The following is an 18,852-nucleotide window of genomic DNA, read 5'->3' as shown; positions in this document are numbered from 1 at the left end:
ATGTATGCAGAAAAATTAACCTCAATCCATACCTTGGCCCATATAGAAAAATTATCTGGAATTAATCATAAATCAAAACCCTAAAACTATACAACTTCTAGCAGAAAATAGAAGAAAATCTTCATGACTTTGAGTCAAGCAAATAGTTTGATAGGACACAGAAAGCATAAATCACAGAAGGAGAAAAAGTTACACTGGACTTCATCAAAACTGAAAAAAGCTTATTGAATAGGAACTCGTAAGAACACAAACTGACCAGCCAGAGATTGAAAGAAAAGACCTGAATTTTTAGTGAAACACTGGTTTTAAAAAGTATATTGAAAAGTTTACAGATGTCAATAATAAGAAAATAGACATTCTAATTTAAAAACTAAAATGGATAAAAGATTTGAATAGACACTTCACTGAAGGAGACAGACGGATGAGCACAAAGTATGAGCACAAAGTATGTGAGAAGATACTTGGCATCACTGGGCATTATGGAAATGCAAGTACATTAAAGCCAAAATGAAATACCATCACCCAACCAGAATAGTTCAGTGAAATAAATTTTATAAAAATACTGATGATATCAACTGCTGGCAAAAGCACGGAGCACCTAGAACTCTCATCCTTCGCTGGTAGGAATGTAAAATGGTGACCCCGCCCCCCCCCATTGGAAACCAACCCGACAGCTTCTTTTGGAGTCAAACATACAGTTTGGGATTACCAAACAACCCAGTAACCCCATGTCTGGGTGTTTGTCCAAGAGAAATAGAACCATATAGTCACACAAACGCCTGTATGTGAATCTTCACAGAAGCTTTGTTCACAGTTGAAAAATAAAAATGCTATAAATAAATGTCCATAACTTGGTGAATGAAGAAGTCATGCTATATACCTATAGTGAAATGTGACTCAGAAGAAAGACGAAAGTACAAGTTATCAATTCCAAAAATACAGACGGATCTCAAGCACGTTATATTAAGTTAAAAGAAGCCAGAGACAAAGGTTGCATCATGCATGACTCTGTTTATATAACAAATTGCAAAAGGCAATCTATAGAGGCAGCAAACAGATCAGTGGCTGCCGGGGACGATGGGTGGGGAGGGGGTGTGACCATTATGGGGAATGAGAGAACTTTAGGAAGGTAACAGAAACATTCTTTATCTTGATTAAGGAATAAGATATTGACACATGACCCTCTGTTCTTGTCATAATTTGTAAAACTGTACATTTTTTTAACAGTGAGTTTTGCTTTTATATAAAAAAGAACTCAATAAAGCTAACTTTTAAAAGATTGTTAATCATTTCTCATTACTATATATATATATTTTTAATTTCCTCTGCTCATTGCCTCCTGTGCTTCATAATCCTCATTGGATAATACCTTGTGTGGGGACGTTTGCCTAAACAAACTGGGGCTTACATGATGGTTGTTTTCTTGTTCCAAAAGGAGAACGAAATTCTCAACAAGCACTTATGCTGTCAGAACTCTGGCTAGGAGTGCAATATCTGGCCCCAACTTCTCTGAGGGACCAATTATGCATTCTGACTGGTCTTGGGGTTATGCTCAGCTTCTGTGTATTGCCAGCCATACAATTGCCCTGGCCCTCACCTGGCCTCCACCTGCCGTCGGGCCGGTCACTTCTGACTTTACTTGCTTCTCGTGATTTCTACCTTGGTTATTCATCGAATCAAGCTTTGTATATGTCCTTGAGTTCCTCTTCGTAAAGTGCACATCTTTAGAATATCACTTAAATTTATTAAATGATAAATATCTTTCAACTTATCATTTAATAAATTTAAAGCATAATCATTTGTTAAAATATACTCATACATCGCAGTCACTGGGATCCTCATATCCAGCAAGTCTTCCCTGCTGCTCTTCTGGACCGCTTTTGACTCTAGCGGTAAGGGTCTGTTCCACTCTTCGTTGTTGTTCATGTTTGATAAAGTTTATTGACAGCATTGTTTTTGTTGCAGACGGTAAGCTCTTGCGTGCATTTACCAACTCGACTTTTTACATCACCTGTTTCTGCTTCCATCTTTCTTACTTAATCTTTCTCCTGCTCCTATGACGTGGCTGTTCTGTGGTCTTCTCTGTTTAGCTGAGCACGGCAGGAGGCTGTTGCGGAAGTGGCTGTGACGCTCGTCCTGCCCGTGTGCTTGCCCTCGGCAGGGCCCTCCCGCCCTGACTCTGGGCTTCACCAGGTGATTTACCTTGGCTGCCGGGGCCAGCGCACAACAGACACAGCAGGGGCTTGGAAAATGCCCTGACCGGGGCTCATTCGCCTTGCTGCATTTGGAAGCCTGAGCCCATCGTGTGACGCAGACCCGGCTGCCCTGCCTGGGCACACACAGAGCCTGTGTGCCCCAGCCCATGCCTGCCAACCACCAGATGAGTGACCGGGGCAGGGCTGGATCAGCCAGCCTTCCCGCCAGCGGACACAGGCACGTGAGAGCCCAGCAGGGCCTAGCCATGAGACCCAGTTCAGGGGACGACCGCCGGCCCACAGGGTCAAGCGCAAGAGTTGTTTGCAGGCACTAAGTCTAGGGGACACTTTCTTAGGCACCTTGGACGTGGGGTAGCTCCTCTCGGCCGCCCTGACCTTGGATGTGGGGTAGCTCCTCACGGCCACACTCCTGATCTTGGATGTGGGGAAGCTTCAAGGTCAGGAGCAGCGGCTACACTTTGCTGGAGCAGCCGTGAAGAGAAACCCTCCGTCCAAGGTAAGAGAAACCCAAATAAGATGGTAGGCGCTGAGAGACGGCATCCGAGGGCAGACAGACTGAAACCACAATCACAGACAACTAGGCAGTGTGATCACAGGACCACAGTCGTGTCTAACTCAGAGAAACTAAGACATGCCGTGTGAGACCACCCAAGACGGATGGGTCATGGTGGAGAGTTCTGACGGAATGTGGTCCACTGGAGAAGGGAAGGACAAACCACTTCAGCATTCTTGCCTTGAGAACCCCATGAACAGTATGAAAACACAAAAAGATAGGATACTGAAAGATGAACTCCCCAGGTCGGTAGGTGCCCAGTATGCTACTAGAGATCAGTGGAGAAATAACTCCAGAAAGAATGAAGAGATGGAGCCAAAGCAAAAACAACACCCAGTTGTGGATGTGACTGGTGATGGAAGCAAGGTCCGACGCTGTAAAGAGTAATACTGCATAGGAACCTGGAATGTTAGGTCCATGAATCAAGGCAAATTGGAAGTGGCCAAACAGGAGATGACAAGAATGAATGTCGACATTATAGGAATCAGTTAACTAAGACGGACTGGAATGGGTGAATTTAACTCAGATGACCATTGTATCTACTACTGTGGGCAGGAATCCCTTAGAAGAAATGGAGTAGCCATCACAGTCAACAAGAGTCTGAAATGCAGTACTTAGATGCAATCTCAAAAGTGACAGAATGATCTCTGTTCATTTCCAAGGCAAATCATTCAATATCACAACAATCTAAGTCTATGCCCCGACCAATAACGCTGAAGAAGCTGAAGTTGAACTGTTCTACAAAGACCTATAAGACCTTCTAGAACTAACACCCAATAAAGATGTCCTTTTCATTATAGGGGACTGGAATGCAAAAGTAGGATGTCAAAAGATACCTGGAGTAACAGGCAAATTTGGCCTTGGAGTACGGAATGAAGCAGGGCAAAGGCTAATAGAGTTCTGCCAAGAGAACCCACTGGTCATAGCAAACACCCTCTTCCAACAACACAAGAGAAGACTCTACACATGGACATCACCAGAGGCTAACACTGAAGTCAGATTGATTATATTCTTTGCAGCCAAAATGGAGAAGCACTATACACTCAGCAAAAACAAGACTGGAAGCTGACTGTGGCTCAGACCATGAACTCCTTGTTGCCAAATTCACACTTAAATTGAAGAAAGTGGGGAAAACCACTAGACAATTCAGGTATGACCTAAATCAAATTCATTACAATTATACAATGGAAACGAGAAATATATTTAAGGGACTAGATCTGATAGACAGAGTTCCTGATGCACTGTGAACAGAAGTTCGTGACATTGTACAGGAGACAGGGATCAAGACCATGCCCAAGAAAAAGAAATGTAAAAAAGCAACATGGCTGTCTGAGGAGGCCTTACAAATAGCTGTGAAAAGAAGAGAAATGAGAAGCAAAGGAGAAGAGGAAAGATATACCCATTTGAATGCAGAGTTCCAAAGAATAGCAAGGAGAGATAAGAAAGCTTTCCTCAGCTATCAGTGCAAAGAAATAGAGGAAAACAATAGAATGGGAAAGACTAGAGATCTCTTCAAGATAATTAGAGATACCAAAGGAGTATTTCATGTGAAGATGGGCTCAATAAAAGACAGAAATGGTATGGACTTAACAAAAGCCGAAGATATTAAGAAGAGGTGGCAAGAATATACAGAAGAACTGTACAAGAAAGATCTTCACGACCCAGATAATCACGATGGTGTGATCACTCACCTAGAGCCAGACATCCTGGAATGTGAAGTCAAGTGGGCCTTAGGAAGCATCACTAAGAACAAAGCTAGTGGAGGTGATAGAATTCCAGCTGATCTATTTCAAATCCTGAAAGACGATGCTGTGAAAGTGCTGCACTTAATATGCCAGCAAATTTGGAAAACCCAGCAGTGGCTACAGGACCAGAAAAGGTCAGTTTTCATTCCAATCCCAAAGAAAGGCAACGTCAAAGAATGCTCAAACTCCTGCACAATTGCACTCATCTCACACGCTAGTAAAGTAATGCTCAAAATTCTCAGAGCATAGCTTCAGCAATATGTGAACCGTGAACTTCCAGATGTTCAAGCTGGTTTTAGCAAAGGCAGAGGAACCAGAGATCAAATTGCCAACATCCACTGGATCATTGGAAAAGCAAGAGAGTTCCAGAAAAACATCTATTTCTGCTTTATTGACTATGCCAAAGCCTTTGACTGTGTGGATCACAATAAACTGTGGAAAATTCTGAAAGAGATGGGATTATCAGACCACCTGACTTGCCTCTTGAGAAACCTATATGCAGGTCAGGAAACAACAGTTAGAACTGGACATGGAACAATAGACTGGTTCCAAATAGGAAAAGGAGTACATCAAGGCTGTATATTGTCACCCTGCTTATTTAACTTACATGCAGAGTACATCATGAGAAACGCTGGGCTGGAAGAAGCACAAGCTGGAATCCAAGATTGCCAGGAGAAATATCAATAACCACAGATATGCAGATGACACCACCCTTATGGCAGAAAGTGAAGAGGAACTAAAGAGCCTCTAGATGAAAGTGAAAGAGGAGAGCGAAAAAGTTGGCTTAAAGCTCAACATTCAGAAAACTAAGATCATGGCCTCCGGTTCTGTCACTTCATGGCAAACAGAAGGGAAAACAGTGGAAACAGTGGCTGGCTTTATTTTTGGGGGGGCTCTAAAATTACCACAGATGGTGATTGCAGCCATGAAATTAAAAGACATTTACTCCTTGGAAGGAAAGATATGACCAACCTAGACAGCATATTAAAAGGCGGAGACATTACTTTGTCAACAAAGGTCCATCTAGTCAAGGCTATGGTTTTTCCAGTGGTCATGTATGGATGTGAGAGGACTGTGAAGAAAGCTGAGAGCCGAAAAATTGATGCTTTTGAACTGTGGTGTTGGAGAAGACTCTTGAGAGACCCTTGGACTGCAAGGAGATCCAACCAGTCCATCCTAAAGGAGATCAGTCCTGGGTGTTCATTGGAAGGACTGATGCTGAGGCTGAAACTCCAATACTTTGGCCACCTGATGCGAGGACCTGACTCATTGGAAAAGACCCTGATGCCGGGAGGGATTGGGGGCAGGAGGAGAAGGGGACGACAGAGGATGAGATGGCTGGATGGCATCACCGACTCAATGGACATGGGTTTGAGTAAACTCTGGGAGTTGGTGATGGGCAGGTAGGCTTCGCGTGCTACGGTTCATGTGGTCACAAAGAGTCGGACACGACTGAGCGACTGAACTAAACTGAACTTCTTAGGCACCCAAAGCTAACAAATAGAATTTTTATGTTTGTAAAGTGTTTTCTGGTAAAGTAACTCCCAGTTCTGGATTTTCCTTTGAGGTTTATCTGGCTGAAAGCCGTAAGTTAGGACGCATCCTTTCAGCATCGTCTGTCCTGAAGTCTTTCTTCCTCTCTCTCTCCCTCTTTCCTTCTTCCTCCCTCCACGCCCCCTTCTTTCCTTCTCTTTCTTTCCTTCTGCTAATAATGAATTAAGAGGACATTTGCATTCTGTATTTTCTTAGTTTAAAATAGTTTTATTATTTTCTAGCTTTATGACAGGGTGGCTTGCAAAAAGAATAAGAACAATTTGTGATTTTATAATAGATTGTTGATTTCTTTATGGCTTAAGAATTCATCTGTTTTTACAAATGTTCCAGTGGTTCTAGGAAAAAATAGATATTCCCCACAGGAGTCGTATTTCAATGATTAATGTTCCTTCAGTCCACTAACCCCAGACTGTATGCTTCAAGGGTCAGGAGAGCTGTCTTCTCTTAGCTGTGCCTCACGGGTGAATATTACCTGGCATGTAGATGGGTACTCTATCTGTGTGTATTTGCTGAATTATAAACAAATGTACCTAACTGACAATACTCATCAGATCTATATTGCTTTACTATGACTCATTATTTATGATTTATTATGATGATTTATCTTACCAATATGGTGAAAAGTGAAATACATGTATTAACTATTTTGCTACCATTCTGCTATTGCCAATTGCTCCGTGGATGTATAATACCCTTTCTTTTGCCTTTCTACTTTATCTGTTGATCACAAGTTTCCCTGTACCTGTGAGGTTAGCTTTTATATTTATAAAATCATAACTTTCTCTTTTGATACATCTTTTCATGAAGTTCTCTTTGTCTGATATTAATATTAGGACTCATGTAAATCCATGGCCTGATTTACTCCTATAAGTCCTATTGTCCATCTGTGGCAGAGATGGCTAGTTGACTATCCAATACCCATTCTCTGTTTTATCCTTGGTTTAAAAAAAAAAGAAAGTTTTTAAAAAGTAACTTTTCCTAAAGGCATCAGTGAGCCCTTCTAAAATGTCACATATTCCCTAAAAGAGGGATGGTGACCTGACTAAGTTCTGGCCAATCAGATGCAAGAGGAAGTTGCTGAGCAGGACTTATGGAAGACTCCTTAAGAGATGGGCAGGGTGTGCCATGGTGTCCCTTGACTGTGCCTTGCTGCCTGGAAGACAAGTGTGGTGGTCGGTGCCCCTGCAGCCATCTTGGATGCTGAGGCCCTCTGGGGGCAAATGCCGTGCACTGAAGGCTGGAGCAGCAGAAAGATGGAGCAGGCCTAGTTTCCAGGCGTCCCTAGTGTTCTGACACCTGGACCGATGTCACACAAGATAAGCCCTCACCGGCATGTGGTGCAGCATCTAATCTCAAAGTCAGTGCACTCCAGTCCACTCAGATTGCAGCTGAGCAGCCTGAACCGAAGACAGAGAATCAGATCCGCTCTCCGCAATGTCTTCCCTGCATCCCATATCACCGCATGGCTTCCCCACTCACTTCATATCCCCCCAGGTATGCTATTTACAAGGTTATCGCTTTACTTTCCTTCAGAATTTTAAAAAATTGTTCCACATTTAAATAATTCCAGTGCTCAAAATAAGCCCTGTTCTGCTTTCACTTTACCCTCATGTGTACATGCAAAGTTGCTTCAGTCGTGTCTGACTCTTTGCAACCCCATGGACTGTAGCCCACCAGGCACCTCTGTCGCTGAGATTCTCCAGGCAAGAATATTGGAGTGGGTTTCCATGCCCTCCTCCAGGGGATCTTCCCGACCCAGGGACTGAACCTGCATCTCTTACATCTCCTGCATTGGCAGGCAGGTTCTTTACCACTAGTGCCACTGGGGAAGCCCCATTTTATCATCACTGAGCTCTTAACTTTTATCTATTTGTTGATGGGCACAGATGCCCAGATGACATCTAAAAATGGCTACACAGAATGAGTGCGTGTGTGTGTGCGTGTCTGTGTGAGTGTGAGAGTGTGTGCGTGTGAGTGTGAGAGTTTGTGCATGTGAGTGTGTCTGAGTGTATGTGTGTGTGCATGTGAGTGTGTGTGTGTGTGAGTGTGCGTGTGTGTCTGTGTGAGTGTGAGAGTGTGTGCATGTGAGTGTGTCTGAGTGTATGTGTGTGTGCATGTGTGTGCGTGTGAGTGTGTGTGTGTGAGTGTGTGTGTCTGTGTGAGTATGGGCGTGTGTGCATGTGAGTGTGTGTGCGTGTGAGTGTGTGAGTGTATGTGTGTGTGCGTGTGTGTGATTCTCTGCTTATGGCTTTCACACCTTAAAAATCAACCAACCCAATTCAATCAACCTTCACTGGAAATCAAATTATTGGATTATAGAGGCTTTCTCGTAGAATCTTGGCAGAACCAGTGGACACCTTTTTTTCTTTCCTTCTATCTCTGTAAGTCTGGCTGAGTGAGCAGATTACACAGTGTAGACAGACTCCCAGGGAGAATGGCTGGGACTTGAGCCTAAGCAGAGCTCTCTGGACAAATGCCTGTGGGCAGCAGGCCCTCAGGAAGTCGGGGTGAAAGATTATAATAAGTCAACAGGGCCAGCCAAATAAGACCATCCTGACTCGGCCTTGGGCTCACATCCAGACCGGTCTCTCTGTACCCAGGGGTCCCTGCTGGGACCACAGCAGTGAGGGAGGGTCCCTCCCCCTGTCAGCATCGTGGCTGCTGCCCCGGCTCTCAGAGGGGAAAGGCTGGCCCTGAGGTCATCACATGTGTCCTGTGACCCTTGGAAGGTGGGGACGCGTGTCCCACAGGAACTCGGGCTCCGCATCCTCCCCATAGGGAAATGCCCAAACAGACGGGCCACTCCAGAGACTGCGCTGCAGACTGCCATTCCACCAGCATCCTGGAGAAGGCTCTTGGGACTGAGCTTGGGCAGAAACTTCCCTTGGGGCTGTGGCGACTTAGACAGAGGCCCCTGAAAGAAACGTCAGTGTCTCAACCCCAGGAACCTGGGAATGCGACCTTATTTGGGAAGCAGATCTTTGCAGATGTAACAAACTTGAGGATCTCCAGACAAGATCATCCTGGCTTAGGGTGTGTGTAGGCTTCCCAGGTGGTACAGTGGTAAAGAATCTGCCTGCCAATGCAGGAGACATAAGAGACAGGTGCTTGATCGCTGGGTTGGGAAGATCTCCTGGAGAAGGAAATGCCAACCTGCTCCAGTGTTTTTGCCTGGAAAAGTCCAAGGACAGAAGAGCCTGGTAGGCTACTGTACATGAGGTGATAAACAGCTGGACGTGACTTGCACCCAAACCTCTACAGGAGAAAGGCAGAGGGAGATGTGAGACACACACAGGGATGAAGCTGCGTGAAGATGGAGGTAGAAATCGGGTGACGCTCACAAACCAGAGATCATCTGAAGCCTCTGCAGGGAGCGTGGTCCTGTCGACACCTCGAGTTCTGACTTCTGGGCTCTGGACAGTGAGGGAGTAAATGCCTGCTGCTTCTGGCTACCAGGCTTGTGGTGAGTCATTACCACAGCCCCAGGGACACTCACATGGGGACTTGATTCATTAGGAGCAACTTATTAATAAAAAACGGGTCCAAATTGTTCAAAGTTGGGGCATTTCATGCTGCCATCTGGAGATGTTTGTGGAGCCACCTCTGTTGATCTGGAATAAGGTGAAGAATCAGGGGTGTGCCTGTGGCCGAGTGGACAGAGGCAGCCCCTCAAGGGTTTGGGCCGTAAACATGGGAGGGGTCCACAGCCAGAAGAACCCTCGTTCACGCTGATGTACCTTCTTTTTTCTACCTGGATGTTTACACGACCGTTTTCCTTATCTTCATCATTTAAAACCTTCACTGAAAGCGTCTCATTTTGAGCTCAGTGTAATCGGCTCTTTCTGAGGAATGAGCTCTTTCTTCCAGCAGAAAACGCACCTTCCACACCTCCCATTTTTGCGCGATTCTGCGTCTTCAGATCTCTGGCCAGACACATCCACTGCCTGCACGCTGGCTCTCTGACCTCCGTCCACCACCCTGGAAGCTACTCCTCTTCCTCCGCCTCTCCCGCCGTTTCCTCTCCAAACAGGAACGATAATGAGCAGCTTCCCAGGGGCCGCCAGCTTGTCAGGCTCCGTGTTTTAAGCCAGGATGGTTATTATTGTCAGATCTGTAGATGAAGCAACCCAGGAACAGAGAGGTTAGGTAAACTGCCCCAGGTCAACCAGCTCGTCGTGAGACAGAATCCTCAAAGGAAGCCTCCTTGGTCTCTGAGGATGAACAGAACTGACCCTGCCCCTGCCCGTGCGCACAGACGTCCCAGCTCCTTCTGAGCATCATCTCTTGGTCCTTTAGGGACCGAGAAACTCGATCCCCAGCGGCCCGGAGAGAAACATCCGCAGGGCAGCAGGATTTGTGTCAGGAGAAGCAGGACCCCCGAGGGACGTGAGATCACTGTCTGCCGAGAGCACGCCCCAGCTCATCCGGGGTAATTAACAGGGCCCTCAACCTCCACGTCCTGCTGGCTGCACACATTCTAAAACGTTCTTCCAAACCTTAAACACATCAGACACTGGCAAAAACAAAAACACCACCCCAGCAATCGCTTAGAAACCCAACCTGGTTTTTTTTATTCTTCCTTTCCCAAGCTGAAGCCTGTCCACACACTTCAGTGCTTTTACAGCCTTTATTAAGAGAAGCGAGAACTCAGTCTATTTGATTTATAATTGAAAATCATAAACTATAGCACTCACCTGCTGTTCCCAGGCACTGGTGAAATGATACAAGGCTATTTCATCACTCAGCCTGGTAATTGGCGTGAGCTGGCATCAGTATGCACCGCGGCGTTCCCAGAGGCCCACTAACAAGTTGATACAACCGCACAGGCTAGAGAGCAGAAATTTAGTAAAAACATTACTTCGTGCTGATTTGTGGTCTAACTCCGCTTCGTCAAGAGTCACCAGGATGCACAAGGGCCCTTCGTTAGTAGGGGCAGGAGGAGGCGCCGGCCAGGGTCTGGGATGGACGCGTTGGCCCCGTCCTGGGCAGCAGGAGGACCCCGCAATGCCAGCACACCCTCGCCACGCCTGGAGTGGAGCCCACGCGGCCCAGGCAGCCAAGAAGACACAGTCTCCACCCCAAGGACCCTCCTCTGGGGTCTGCAGGCACCGCCAGTCCCAGGAGGGCTGGTCTGCTGCTGGGCGTGGTCCTGCCTCGGCCAGCGGGTACTCAGAACACAGACTCAGACGCCAACCCCGCCTCCCCTCGGAGCTCCCGGACTTAGGGCAGGGGTGTTGGGGGATCCGTCACAGCAGAGGAAATGGAAGGAACCATCCAGACGAACAGCTGGAGGTGCGGTCAGATCGCCTTGACCGTGTCGTCCCAGGATCTCCGTGAGCACGTCACGACCACCCTCAGCTGAGCCCAGCCCGGCCCTGGGAGCTGGGTGCAGGAGGGTGAACCAGACAGCAGAACCCTTCCCATGTTGCTGGGTGACAGCCCTGGGCGTTGACAGTCAGAGATCTTCTCCGGTCCACAATGGAGGTGCAGACCCAGACCCAGAGAACAGACTTAAGGACCCTGGGGGGCGGGGGGGAGAGGGTGGGACGGACGGAGAGCAGCAGGAAGCAGACACTACTGCAGGCAAAGCAGCCAGACAGAGGGGATGTGCTATGTGACTCAGCGACCTCAACCGGGGCTCAAGGCCAACCTAGAGGGTGGGGTGGGGTGGGAGATGGGAGGGAGGCTCGAGACGGAGGGGACGTGGCTGACTCACATCAGTGCATGGCATACACTAACGCAATATTGCAAAGCACTTACCCTTCAACTGAAAATAAATTGATTCTTTTAAAAAGAAAATAAATAAATCCACTTCATACCTAAAAAAAAAAAAAAAACCCTCACTTGTCCAATAACATCCCAGGAGAAGCTTTTGAATGTTTTTTTAATTGATAAGAAGAGAAAATGACATCAGTTTTGTATTACGTACACCGACGGACCAGGCATTTTTGCTTTATTGTATCTTTTCTTTCCATTTTGGTTTTTAAAATGTGAACATGGAGTAAAGCTGACTTCTATTGGTTGACAGCCGTATGAGCTTGCACACCCGTGAAGATAGATTCCTGTGGCCGCCGCCACCACGCCCCAGATGGAGAGTGGAGAGCCGCCTCCTCGCCCCAGGACGCCTGCTGGAGCCCGGTCTTCACAGTGACACATCCTGCACCCTTTAGGCTTCTCCTGACCCGTCCTGGTCATTCTAGATCAGCTTTCCTGGAGGGCGATGTAGATGAATTCCTCAGCGAGACGGCTTCTTCCCAACAGCCTAATGCTCTGGAGAAGCGTACACGTGGTACGTGGGTCCATATTCACTCATTTCCTAATTGCCACATCCTGTTTCATTGTTTGGGCAGAGCAGTCTGTTCATCCACTCACCAGCTAAAGGACCCTGGGGCTGTTTCCACTCGCTGGTGATTATGAACGAACCACTGCAAACCTTCGCGCTGTGTGGAGCTTTTGTGGCTCTGCAGTAATTATCTAGGGACGGAATTGATGGGTCATACATAAATGTGCATTTACTTTCGCAAGAAACTGTCAAGCTTCTTGCAGAAGGGCTGCGTGTACTATTTCCCATTCCCACCAGCAAAGTGTGTGTGAGTTCCAGGGGCTCACATCCTCACCAGCAATTGCTGTTGTCAGACTTCTTAATTTTAACCTTTGTGACAGCTGTGTTAGCAGCATCTCATTGGAGTTTTCATTTGCATTTCCCTGATGGCGAACCAGGTTGAGTGTCTCTTTGTGGGTGCATTTCCCATCAGTATACGTTCTCCGAGGAAGAGTTTCTTTTCCCCACCGGGCTTGTTTCTAACCGTTGAGTTTTGCAAGCTCTTTGCATGTTCCAGAAACAAGTCCTTTTATCTGATATGTGATTTGCAAAGGCTTTTTCCCAGTCTGTAGCTTAGTTTTTCATCCTCTGAACAGGGTCTTCTGCAGAGCAAAAGCATTTTAGTTTTGATGAAATCCTGTGTATTTTTCTTTTTAGATCATGTTTTGCGAATTTCTTACATAACAGGTTACAAATATTGACTCTAGATTTTACCTTCTAAAAATTGTTTACTTGTATATTTAGATCTATGCCCCTTTAAGAGTTTTTATATGGGGCCTCGGAGAAGGCAATGGCACCCCACTCCAGTACTCTTGCCTGGAAAATCCCATGGACGGAGGAGCCTGGTGGGCTGCAGTCCATGGGGTTGCTAAGAGTCGGACATGACTTAGAGAGTTCATTTTCACTTTTCACTTTCATGCATTGGAGAAGGAAATGGCAACCCACTCCAGTGTTCTTGCCTGGAGAATCCCAGGGATGGGGGAGCCTGGTGGGCTGCCGTCTATGGGGTCGCACAGAGTCGGACACGACTGAAGCAACTTAGCAGCAGCAGCAGCAGCATATGGGGCATGCAGTTTAATTCCAGATCTTTTTTGGAGATGAATGCCCAAATGTTCCAACACCATTTGTTAAAAAGTTATCCTCCCTCCTTTGAACCTTGGCAAGCATCACTTGGACATATTTCTGTGGGTCTGTTTATCTGTTTTCTATTCTGTCCTCCCTGTCTATATGGTCACCCATTTGTCACACCTCACTCTTAAGTGCTATAGCTTTACGGTAAATCACACCACCCTGCGCATGACAGCTTAGTCCCCCGACCAGGGCTGGAACCTGCGTCACCTGCCCTGGAAGGGAGATTCTTAACCACTGGACCGCCGGGGAAGCTCTATGTGATAAGTCTTAGAACCAGCTAGTGCGCTTCTTCCAAACTGATTCTTCTCTTTAAAAGGTGTTTTGGTTGTTCTATTTCATTTGGTTTTCCATACACAATTAAAAAAAAAAAATGGCTGTACCACGCAACTTCTGGGCTCTTAGTTCCCCGACCAGGGATTGAACCTGGGCCTTTGGCAGTGAGAGATGAGAGTCCTAATCCCTGGACCACCAGGGAATTCCCTTCCATATATATTTTTGAGTCTGTTTGTCTATGCCCACAACAAAAGAATCCTGCTGGTATATTAGTTGAAATTACAGTAAATCTATATGTCTGTTTGGAAAGAATTTAAATCTTAGCTACATTGAGTCTTCCCATCCACAAACTGTTCCTCTCTCCATCTATCTAGATCTTCTTTGATATCTTACATGCTTGTTTTGTGGTTTCCAGTATATTGATCCTGTATATGTTTTGTTAGATTTAAAGCCTAGTATTTCATACTTTATGGAAATATTTTAAATGGTATCATTTCTATTAATTTTGGTTTCAAAGTATCCTTTGAAAGTACATAAAAATATTTAATTTTTGTACGTTGATCTTTGTATCCTTGTTGTTATTGTTTGGTTGCTGAGCTGTGTCCAACTCTTTGCGACCCCATGGATGATGGCACGTGGGCTTTCTTGCCCTTCACTATCTCCCAGAGCTTGCTCAAACTCATGACCATTGTCGGTGATGCCATCCAACCATCTCATCCTCTGTCACCCCCTTCTCCTCCTCCCTTCAATCTTTCCCAGCATCAAGGTCTTTCCCAATGAGTTGATTCTTTGCATCAGGTGACCAAAGTATTAGAGCTTCAGCTTCAGCATCAGCCCTTCCAATGAATATTCAGGACTGATTTCCTTTAGGATTGGCTGGTTTGATCTTGCAGTCCAGGCCCAGCACCACAATTTGAAAGCATCACTTCTTTGGTGCTCAGTCTTACAAACAAAACTCATTCATTCTGTGTGTGTGTGCGTGCTAACTTTTTTGTTGATTCCTCGGGATTTTCTTTGCACACAATCAGATCATATACAAATAGCTACCATCTTGTTTCTTTCTTTCCAGCCTGCATGTCTTTATTTCTTTCCTTTGCTTTCATGTTCTGCTTAGCAGTTTCAGTCCTGTATTAACTAGAATTGGTGAACATGGGCATTCTTGTCTTGGTGCTGATCTTAGGAGGAAAGCATTGACTCTTTCCACCATAAGTGTAATGTTAGCAACGCATTTGGAGTACATTCTTTTTCAGGTCAAGGGAGTGTCCTACTTTTCCTAGTTTGCTGACATCTTCTATCATGAGTGGAGTTGAATTTTGTCTAATGTTTTTCTGCAGAATTTTACTTGATCATGTGGTTTTTCTTTTTAGTCTTTAGTATTCTGGATTAGGGGCTTCCCAGGTGGTTCAGTGCTCAAGAATCCACCTGCCAATGCAGAAGATACAGGAGATGCAGGTTCAATCCCTGGGTCAGGAAGACCCCCCCTTGGAGAAGGAAATGGCAACCCACTCCAGTCTTCTTCCCTGGAGAATCCCATGGACAGAGGAGCCTGGCGGGCTACAGTCCGTGGGGTCTCAAAGAGTCGGACATGACAGAGGGACTGAACAACAACGACATTCTGGATTAAAGTGATTAGGTTTTGAATGTCGAACATGTCTTTCTATATTTGGGGGACTCAATTCACTATTTTGTTGGCATTTTTACATCTCTGTTCATGAAGGATATTGATCTTTTTTCGTACTCTCCTTTTTTATCAGAGTAGGTCTGGCCTCATAAAATGAATTAGGAAGTGGTCCGTTTACTGTCTGGGGAAAAAAAAATTACATAGATACAGTGTTACTTTGTCTTTAAATGTTTGACAGAATTCACCAGTGAAATCATCGAGGCTTGGGCATTTGTTTTTCTCTGTTTCTTTGAAAGATTTTAAACAATAAATTCAATTTGTTTGATGGATATGGGACTCTTCAGGTTATCTATTTCTTCTTGAGTGAGTTATGGTACTTTGTGGCTTTGGCGGAATTGATCCATTTCATCAAAGTTGTCAAATGGATGTGTGTAGAGTTGTTTGTAGTATTTTCTTATTAACCTTTAAATGTCTGTGGAGTGTGCACTTGAGAGCCTCTCTGTTCAGACTGACTGTGTGTCTCCTCTCTGTCTCTCTCACTTCCTTTTCTTCCCTCCTTTCTTTCTGACTCCCTCTCTTCCTTCTTTTCTTCCTTTCCCAATCTGGCTACAATTTTATCCATTTGTTGACTTTTTTAAGACTTTGGTTTCATTCTTTTTTGTTTTCGATGTTATTGTTTTCCACTTCAGTATTAGTATTCCCTTTCTTCCCATCATTTTGGGTTTGCTTCTCTTTTCTGTCTTCTTAAGGTAGAAACTTACATTTCTTTATTCTCAGCATTTCTTCCTTCCTCCTATAAACTTATAATGCCATGCATTTCCCTCTAAAGGTGCTATTAGCTGCATCCCACCAGTCTAACATGTGGCTTTTCTGTTCCTTTCCTCTTGTTCAGCTGAGAATATTTTCATATCTGTGAGGCTGCCAGGGCTAACACTATGACAGGCGGCCCAGACCTAAGTTTTGGTTTCCCCTGAAATGGTAAGATTCCCTACCCCCATCAGGCCGCCTGGAGCCAGCCAATCAATATGCGCCCAGTAAGAAACAAAAGGAAAGCTGAAAAGCCCGCGAACTTCCAAGTTTGAAAAAAGCCCGTGAAAGTTTGTACCAATAAAATTGCTTTGCAAACATGTAACCAATCCGCTTAAGCCAGCTACCAACCACTTATGCATACCCTATAAATTTGGGTAACAGCTTGGGCTCAGGGCTCTCTGACCCCGCACCACTGCGTTGGATGCGGCAGGAGCCCTGACTCGAGTCAGCAATAAACTTCCCTTTGGCGAGTTGCATTGTCTTGGAAGCCTTCTCTCTTCCCGCTCAGGGATTCAGACATCGGGCAAAACAATATCCCGTTCTCCTCTGACCCACGTTTTACACGCACACTGCTGCACTGTCAGATGTTTGAAGATTACCAGCTGTCTACCGTCAACTCCCAACTCCATTCCGTTTTGTTCAGAGAACGTACTTTGCATGATTTAAAGTCTTATAAATGTATTGAGATTTGTTTTATGATTAGACTAACGCCTATCAGGTGACATAGTCCCTGTGCTCTTGAAAAGAATGTATGTTCCTCTGACATTGGTTGCAGTATTACTTAAGCAGTGTTCAGATCCATTTGGTTGATGATGTTCTCAGTCTTCCGAGTCCTTGCTGGTTTTCTGTTTGCTCTATCAATTCCTGATAAGGGAGTGTGTTGAAGTTTACAATGTAAATGCTAATTTGTCTGTTTTTTATTAGTTCTATTTTTATCAGTCTTGCTTCATTTATTTTGAAGCTGTATTTCTTAAGACTGTTACATCTTCTCAGTAGATTGAGCCTTTTACTGTTATGGGCATCCCTTTCTGTCCCTGATACTTCCCTTTGCTCTAGGGTCTACGTGGCCTGGTATTAATACAATCACCCCAGGTTTCTTTTGATGAGAGAGTAGGCACCGTAGGGGCTTCCCAGGAGGCTTGGTGGAAAAGACTCTCCTTGCCAATGCAGGAGACACACAAGACGTGGATTTGATCTCTGGGTCAGGACAATTCCCTGGAGAAGGAAATGGCAACCCACTTCAGTATTCTTGCCTGGAAAATGCCATGGACAGAGGAGCCTGGTGGGCTACAGTCCATGGGGTCGCAAAGAGTTGGATGTGACTGAGTGAGCATGCTGTGTCTTTATAGATTGTTTTATCAAGTGTTTTCTTTTTAACTAACCTGTATCATTATTATTTTTGAAAGTGCATATCATTATGTCTTTTTTATCATTCTGATAATCTCTAACTTTAAAAAGATAGAACTTATTATGATATTAATCCTTTTAAGTCTTTATTGAAATTGTCACAATATTGCTTCTGTTTTATGCTTTGGATTTTGGCCCTGAGGCACGTGGGATCTTGAACCTGCACCCCCTGCATTGGAAACTCGGAGTCTCAGCCCCTGGACCACCAGGGAAGTCCCCACTGATGTTTGTTTTCTAATTCACTAATTTTTACAGCATTATGGAAGCACTGTTGCAATGTATTTCAAACATCATGAAATTCACCCGTTTAAAGCGTGCGACCCCTTGGCTCTGAGTACAGTCACAGTTTGTGGTCCTCACAGCAGTCTGAGTTTAGGATATCCTCAACACTCCGGAAAGAAACCCCGTCCTCACTGGCTCGCAGCCCCCCCCCCCCCCCCCACTTCCCCAGACCTCGGCCCAGGAAGCCACGGCTTCCCTGTCAGTTTCCGTGGAGTTGCCTGTTCTGGACGTTTCACCTGCACCATGTGGGGTTTACGACTGGCTCCCATCTCTGTTAGACTGTTTGCATTCTGTTTTCCTCCCTGCTTCCCTTTCTCTGATTCAATTATCTTAATAGATTTTTAGCATTTCATTTTATTCTGTCTGCTGAAGTTTTGACTATATCTTTTGTGGGAGTTTATTTTAGTCATTACTGCAGGAATTACAAACACAGGACTTTTCCCAGTCCATATAGAATCATTTTGCCCCCTTCAGGTGAAATATTAAAGCCCAGCATCACACAGGCTCCTTTTCACCATCTCTACACTGTATTATTTACAGGGATCACATCTGCAATTCCTGAAAATCCCATCAGAGAGCATTATAATTTTTACTGTGGTGGTCTTATTTTAAAGCATTTCAGAGAACAGTCTATTTACCCTGGAAGTCATCAATTCCTTTGTTCCTTTATTCCCAATGTTCCAAATTTCCCTCCAGTATAATTTCCTTTATTCTGAAAAACTTGCTTCAGCCTTTCTATTAGAGCAGTTCTGTTGGCCACAAATTCCCTTAGGGCGCCTTTATCAGTCTCTTCTCACCTTTATACTTAAAAGATACAATTTGCTGAATATAGCTTTCTGGGTCGACAGCTCTTTTCTTTCATTTAAAACGTTTTTTAGACGTTATGTCAGTTCCCCCTGGCCTTCCCATTTTTGTAGACGAGATCTTCAGTCATCTGA

The sequence above is a fragment of the Odocoileus virginianus genome, chromosome 23 (assembly GCF_023699985.2).
Source record: "Odocoileus virginianus isolate 20LAN1187 ecotype Illinois chromosome 23, Ovbor_1.2, whole genome shotgun sequence".
Taxonomy (NCBI): domain Eukaryota; kingdom Metazoa; phylum Chordata; class Mammalia; order Artiodactyla; family Cervidae; genus Odocoileus; species Odocoileus virginianus.
This window is presented reverse-complemented; position numbering follows the sequence as displayed.